The 7,456-nt window shown below is 51.3% G+C and overlaps 1 protein-coding gene across 1 annotated transcript in view; it reads right to left on the minus strand.

The window, feature by feature from the left end:
• The window catches only part of C34H9orf153 (chromosome 34 C9orf153 homolog), a 32,598-nt gene that overhangs the window by 23,965 nt on the left and 1,177 nt on the right, over window positions 1-7,456 (minus strand). The gene's annotated exons all lie outside the window — the stretch shown is intronic.

Raw genomic sequence — 7,456 nt, forward strand, 5'->3', positions numbered from 1 at the left:
ACACAGCTTCCCCTATTAACACCCCGATTTAGTGTGATGCATTTATGGTAACTGATGGACCAATATTATTATTATTTTTTTTAAGATTTTTTATTTATTTATTTGACAGAGAGAGACAGCCAGCGAGAGAGGGAACACGAGGGGACGTGGGAGAGGAAGAAGCAGGCTTCCAATGGAGGAGCCTGATGTGGGGCTCGATCCCATAACGCCAGGATCACACCCTGAGCCGAAGGCAGATACTTAATGACTGAGCCACCCAGAATATTATTATTTTTTAAAAGATTTATTTATTAGAGAGAGTAAGTGAGCGAGAGCAGGGGGAGGGTAGAGGGAGAGGGAGAGAGACTCTCAAGCAGACTCCCTGCTGAGCTTGGAGGCCAATGCGGGGCTCCATCTCACAACCCCGAGATCACGACCCGAGCTGAAATCAAGTCGGATGCTTAACTGACCGAACCTCCCAGGCACCCTGGACCGATATTACTATTAACTCAAGTCCTTAGTCTACACTGGGGTTGACTTCGTGTTGTACATCCTGTGAGTTCTGGCGCACGTATCAGGACACGAATCCGCCATCACACATCACACAGAACAGTTTCCGTGCCCTAGAAAGCCTGCGTTCCAACGTCTTATTTTCTGTAAGCCACTGTGGGTCAGCCATTCCTAAAAGAGAATTCTGATCCAGACTCACTCTTGCTTAGAACCCTCAGCGGCCCGCAGCATGCAAGCGCATTCACCTGGCAATCGGGCCTTTCCGGCCCAGCCAGCAGCCATAAGCACCCGTGTCCCCACCACTCCCCAGTCCAGCAGCTCTACTCCCGCGGGTGGATCTTCTGACAGCGCCCACGCACGTGGCACCCACGCACGTGGCACCCACGGCCCTCACTCTGCCATGTCTGTGCCTGTTTATCCGTTCTCCCTGGACGGAGGCCCCAGGGCCCTTCTCCTCTCAGCAGCAGCCCACCTCTCTTCCCTCGTGTAGTCCTCCCCTGCTCCTCCGAGCCTCCTTGACAGTGGCTCTGGGTCTCCTCTGTGGCATTTGTTCTCCATCTTGTTTAGTTGTACTGGTCTTACCTTCCCCAGCTGAGCACGGTGGCTAAGAGAATCAAGGCCTTTCTGGCTAGCCTTGAGCTCAGCACTAGGGTACACACGCGTAGAACGGGCCGGGAAGTATGGTGTCGGCTCCCCAGAGCTGCGGGAGGATTCCGAGCGCTAACTCCTGCGGAGGGCCTGTAAGGAGGCCTGGCTCCCGGGACTTGTTCTCCTAAGGGCTAGCGGCTTCATCAGCTGCTGCTCCTACGCCCTTTCTCCTCCTCCCACCTCCCCTCTTCCTGCAGGGTCACCTCTGAGGGGGACATCTTTGTGTCCCCCAAAACACAAGGCACCATGATAGCAAGGGCTCCATAAACACCTGCTGACGGAGTGGCTGGAGCCGTGGGGGTAAGCCAGCCTGAACACACAGAAAGTCAGCCTAAAACAAGCCAGCACAGATCTGCGGGCGCACAGGGGCATTCCTTGGAGCCCTCTCCGAATGAGCCAGCCGCCATCCTCCCTGAGCCTCGGAGAACGAGAGCGGTAAGGAACATCTTGCGGTGACATGGGCGGTTCAGTTTGCCGTGTCACAGGCTCTCACGGCGGGGGACATGGGGGCAGCTCAGGGGCCTCAGGAGAGGACAGCGGAGGATGCCAGTGTTTTTAACAACGGGCATCAGTACCTGATGTAGGCTCCAGGGAGCGTCTCTGCTTGATGCTGGTTTGCCTGGTGGGGGCGGCAGCACTTGACCTATAGGACAGAATCCCAAAAGGAGCCAGATTCCCACAGACAGGAACCAGAGAAGAGGGGCACTGTTCTGCTCAGCAACCTAGAGGAGGAACAGATGTCCTTGGGGATTCCCGTGGGCAATGCCAACCGTGCCCACCCACCTCCACACCTACAGCCATTTCTACTCCACTTCCTCTGATACCAGAGACAGGTTGCACAGCCGCACTGGGGCTTACTTCCCCACCTGTTCTCCGGGGAACTGGCTCATTCATGTACCGAGCAGGATCCGAGGCCAGTCCAGAAGCTCTTGCTGGGTCACCAGCCTTAGTTTTGTCTGGCGTCCACACCACCACGGTGTGCTTATGGGTGCCCCTAGCACCTGAAATGTAAGGTAGCCATGTATGGAAGGGAAGAAGGAAGAAAAAACCCTGGGTGGGTAGCAGCTGGGGTAGGAGGTGGTGAGATGGATTCGAACAGTGCAATTCCGTCCAAAGGAATTGCCATGGACCAATGCTGACTGTCCTCTGAGCTCTGTGGACGGCCCCCAGCGAACGATATCTGCTCGGTGGCATTGGGCTGCCAGGCCTGCTTGGGCAGGGGGAGGATGTGACACCTGGCAGCTTTGCATGGAAGCCAGTTTGATGCATTCATTTATTTCCACCATTCAGTTTGGGCCCAAGGGAAACAGCTTGTCTGCATATGCTGGTTCTGGAACCGGGAAAGGAAGCTCTCTACCATTTTTTGATCTCCATCTCTACTGAAGCCATACGCTCTCAGGGCTGGATGTGGGGACGGGCGTAGTGAGAGTAGAGCCAAGTCAGGGCTATGGGTCAGAGGGAACATGGTGGGGAAAGAAGGCACAGAAATCTAGAAAGAGGGCAAGGCTGCTAAGTGAAGTCCCCAAGGGAAGGGGGACTGGTGAGGCTGTCATGACCAGCTGGGTCCAGCTTCCTGTGACCTGCTGGAAGGAGGTCAGTTTCCCAACCCTGATCTGTAGACATGAACCCAGCTACCACCTCATCTCTCAGTGTCAGCCTCTCCTGTCTCTCTCCGCCTCCCACTTCACCCTTCCTCTCCTAGCCACGCCCAAAGCTGGCCGAATTTTCCTCTCCCTTCTCTCATTGCCCTAGGAGTGGGTCAGTCGCAGCACTTACCATTTGCTTTATAATTGTTTATGTGGCCATCTTGTTCACGAACCTGCGTGTCTGGGAGCAGGGCTGGGTCTCATTCATCTGGTACCTCCCGGGCTACCCTGGCATCTGGCAATGCCAATGCTAAGTGTTGGTGAGTGTGCATTGTGACATATGGACCTCCTCAAGGTCACATAAACAGCTGCATGACACAAAGGGTCAGGGGATTACCTTCCTGCATGAGGGTAATGGGTGGAATGGGGAGGATGGGCATTTTATTCTAAAAGGTGAACATTAAGTAGCTGAGTTGTCAAGTTTTTCCTTCTATAGATATGGACAAGATGCAGAAGAGAAATCGAGGCAGTTACTCGGAGACAGACTGCTTCCTACGTCTGCCCACATGGTCCAGCCGGAAGTGGATTGGGGCTGCACTGAAAAGAAAATGAGGAAGAGAGGATCTGCTGTAGCACCGAATGACGTCGCTAGGCTTTGTTCCCTGACATGAGTGAGGGTCGTGCTATATATTTCACTTCGTTTTGCCTGATGTTGCTCCCCAGAGTCCTCATGAAGTATTTCGTCTGGGTCAGTCGAGTGCACAGTCTTTTGATGCTTTTTATCCTGTTTGATGCTTTTCTTAAACTGCCCTCAATTGTTCATAAATAACCATCAGCAGACACATCACCAACGGAAAGTCTCACAGCCGAATAACTGAGGACTCCATCAGTGCGGGTTAAAGAGCAACAGTAACTGTTTAGGCCAGGTCTCCTGCTGGTAAGATTAAAAATGTATGCCCTGACCAGACACAAAAGGACAAATGCTGTATGACTGCAGGGCTGAGGTGCCTAGAGTGGACAAGTCCAGAGACAGGAAGCAGAATGGTGGTTACCAGGCACTGGCAGCGGGGAGGAACGAACAGCTAGTGTTTAATCGGTACAGAGTTTCAGTTTGGGAAGGTGAGAAAGTTCTAGAGATGGATGGTGACGACTGTGCAGCAACGTGAAGGTACTTAGGGCCACTGAACTGCACCCTTGAAAGTGGTTTAAATGGTAAATTTGGTTATGTGCATTTTACCACAAAACACATCTCCTGAGGAAAGGCAAGGCCCTGTGCCACCTTATGTGGCTGCTCAGAGAACAGAAGGGCCGTGCAAGATTTCCCCTTCCTGAGATGTCAAACTTGGTCTGAGAAGACTCTGGTTCCAGAGTATTAGGGTCAAAAGGACTAGGGGCTCTCCAGGTCGCCTGGTTGTGCTGGGTAACGGAGTGGGGACTGAGCTGGGGATCCAGCCACCAAGGAAGCTACTAAGTGGAAATGCAGCTGGACATCCTCAAGACATTTAGTATTTCACAATACTGAAAGGAATCAGACAGTGCTTAGAGTTAAAACTGGGAGGTAAGCAGTCCGGGAGGTCCTGTCACCTCAAGGGTGGCAATCCACTAGCCACATCTCATGCTGATCAGAATCCCTGAACACCATGGTGGGTAGTTGGTTAAAAAAAAAAAAAAATACAGGTGCAAATTACCACTTAATACCACCAGGTACTTCTGGAGATAGTGTAAAACCTTGCTGCTCGAAGGTGGTCTGCAAAGCACCACAATGGCCTTTACCTGGAACTTGGCTCAACGTGCAGAACCCCAGGTCCCCCTAGACCTTTGGGATCAGGTCTGCACTATTAACAAGATCCTCAGATTTATTTACATTTTGAAGCTTGAGGACTGCTTGAAGACCTGGACTCTATGGAGAACAGTAAATACGTGAAGTTTATTCTTTTAGTAATCTCTACACTCAACATGGGGCTCGAACTCACGACCCTGAGATCAAGTGTCGCATGCTCTTCTGACTGAGCCAGCCAGGCGCCCCTAAATGTGTACTTGATAGTGAACAGTTGGGAGTTACTCGTTCAGGGAAGTAAATCCATGATGCAATCCACTAGGGCTACCAAAGACAGGGGAGTTTTACGTTGGGGGACTATCACTGGGAGAGCCCTTGCCACGGGGAAGGCTACGTTCTATGCCATTCATGAGAACCCTAGCCTTTACTGAAGGTTTTGGTGGACAGCAAGGGAGGCAGTTGACATCACACATGCCACTGTGACTCAACCCCCAACATGGGTTCCACATTGCAGAGAGAGAGGGTACGTAGACCCCCAGCCTGGCTCTCCATCTTAAGTCTGGTGTGGACCCCACCCCCCTCAGCATCCCTTTACATGGGAATTTTTTTTTTTTTTTTAAGATTTTATTTAAGGGGGCAGGGGAGCATGCACAAGCAGGGGGAGCAGCAGAGGCAGAGGGAGAAGCAGGCTTCCCACTTAGCAGGGAGCCCGACTTGGGGCTCGATCCCTGGACCCCGGGATCATGAGGTGAGCTGAAGGCAGACACTTACCCAACTGTGCCACTTAGGCCCCCGACATGGGAATTCTCTTAACAGATAATCAGCTACAAAATAATACAATTTCTCTGCATGATTATATTTGTAGTTCTTTTCAAACAAGTTGTTGTGGTCATGTAAAGAAATAAGGAAATCTCCCTCAGATTTTAATACAGGGTAGTAACTCCCTAACTGTATGGAAACGCTCTTCCGAAACTCTCGCTTTGACTGATAACCACGGGTATAAGGGACTAGAACTACAACGCACCGCGTGTCAACTCTACGGCGGATGCTGTTTATGTGCAGTTAGCTCATCAGATTTCCCCAAATCCTGAGACTGTTCTCCAGAAGGGGCACCAGGCTCAGAGAAATTAACCCGTGCCAGGTCAAAAGGCTACAAAATGACAGAGCCCATGACTCAAATCCATGTGTCTCTCCTCCCAGACCTACAGCTTTGCGTGCTGGCATCTCAGCAACTGCTGAACTGAACCCCAGCATCAGGCTGGTTACGTGTGTATTCACCCTTGAGTTGATGTGCTCTCGTGGCCCAGGTCACGTCTGTGCCGAGGCACTAACTGGACACCTGTGAAGAGCTCTGCAGGCTCCACGGGTCTCACAGCTGGTCGATGGCCTGGGAATGACCAAGCAGCTTAACATCACAGACTTTTGCATTTCCTGGTCTCTCAGGCATCAAAACAAGACAAGAAAGGCTGTTTTTTAAAGGTATTTCCTGATGAATTTTTTCCAACCGCCTCCCTACTTCCCTCTTTGCCAAAGAGACAATCGTTCTTGTAGGACAGAGGCAGAGGGCAGAGACTGCAGGTAGCACAGGCGCACCGCAGACTCCGTCTCCTGAAATCCTTCCTAGGACAGTTTAGTGCTCTTCTAACTAAAAACCACCCATGAAGCTCCCACCACAGCAGCTGACGTCCTCCGTGTCACATGGGGGCACTATGAAGTGACCTCTCAGAGGACGCCCAGGGTTTCAAGTGGAGCTTGGCTAAATGAGGAAACAGGACATGGATGTTGGACAGTCTTTTTGTCAAAAATAATGACAACATGCCTGGTGTTAAATGAACACTGGTGTTAAATGAAGCTCCTGTCTTCAAAAACCTTTCAATATTGTGCAAGAGACTAAAAAAACACAACCACCAGTGAAGTGTCGCTCGTGTGATTAGCCAAGGACCACAACACCACGGCCCTGCTGAGCTCGGTCTGTTTCACGGCGTCTTGCCGACGGCACCTCCAAAGCCTCACGCCGGTCTCTCCCTCAGGTCCTGCTTGGGCTTCTGCAGTACCTCCTCCTGTCCTCCTCCCCGACCAGCTTTCTCCACACTCCACAGGGCAGCCAGCTGGACACTTCTGAAGGCAGAGGTTTTGACAGCCCCCTTGTAAAGGCTCAGAGGGGCTCCCTGCCTGTACAGAAGCCAGGGAAAGCCCCAACGTTCTCTGTCCTATTTGCCCCTTCTATCCCTCACATTCTTCGGAGTGCTTAGCTTCCTGCACGTTTTCAATCCTCTTTAGTTTTGTCCATTCTCTTCCCTCTTCCCCTAATCTCTTAGGGCTTTTAAAACTTGGCCTAAGTGTCACAACCTCTAAGATAACTTCTTAGAAAGTGCGCCCATCTTGGTTCTAGAACACGGAGCACGGCCCAACTGCTACGAGCACAGCCTGGTGCCAGATGGTGTGGACGGTCGCTCTGACCCGGCCACTGACTGTGTTACTTAGGTCAACCATTTTACTCATGTTATGCTTTAATTTCTCATCTACGAAATGACAGGAGTCAGACGTACTTCACTGGATTATTGTGAAACTACTCAAACAGCTCCTGGCATGCAGCCAGTACGCAATAAATTTTATCTATGACAACACTTACAGTATTCTCTTCATTGGTGTCTCATTTGCCAACTCTAAGATCTCTGAGGTTGGGGACGGTCTCCAGTCAACTGTGAAACCTCAGGGCAGGCGGAGAGCAGGTGCTTACAAATATGCCTGAGGTGAACTGTTAAGAAGCTTTTTGAAGGTAAACATAAAGCCTGGATGACAGATCTGGAAACAGCCTTCCAGGTAGGGATTATGACACGAGAACGTAAGAAGGAATCTGTGCGAGAAGGTGGAGGAAGCGAAGCAGGGAGAAGACAAGGCTGAAGAAGAAAGGGAATGCTGAGGTCTCTGGGGCCAAGGGCGATCCAAAATGGCT

The sequence above is a fragment of the Ursus americanus genome, chromosome 34 (assembly GCF_024610735.1).
Source record: "Ursus americanus isolate L20-20 chromosome 34, mUrsAme1.1.p, whole genome shotgun sequence".
Lineage (NCBI taxonomy): Eukaryota > Metazoa > Chordata > Mammalia > Carnivora > Ursidae > Ursus > Ursus americanus.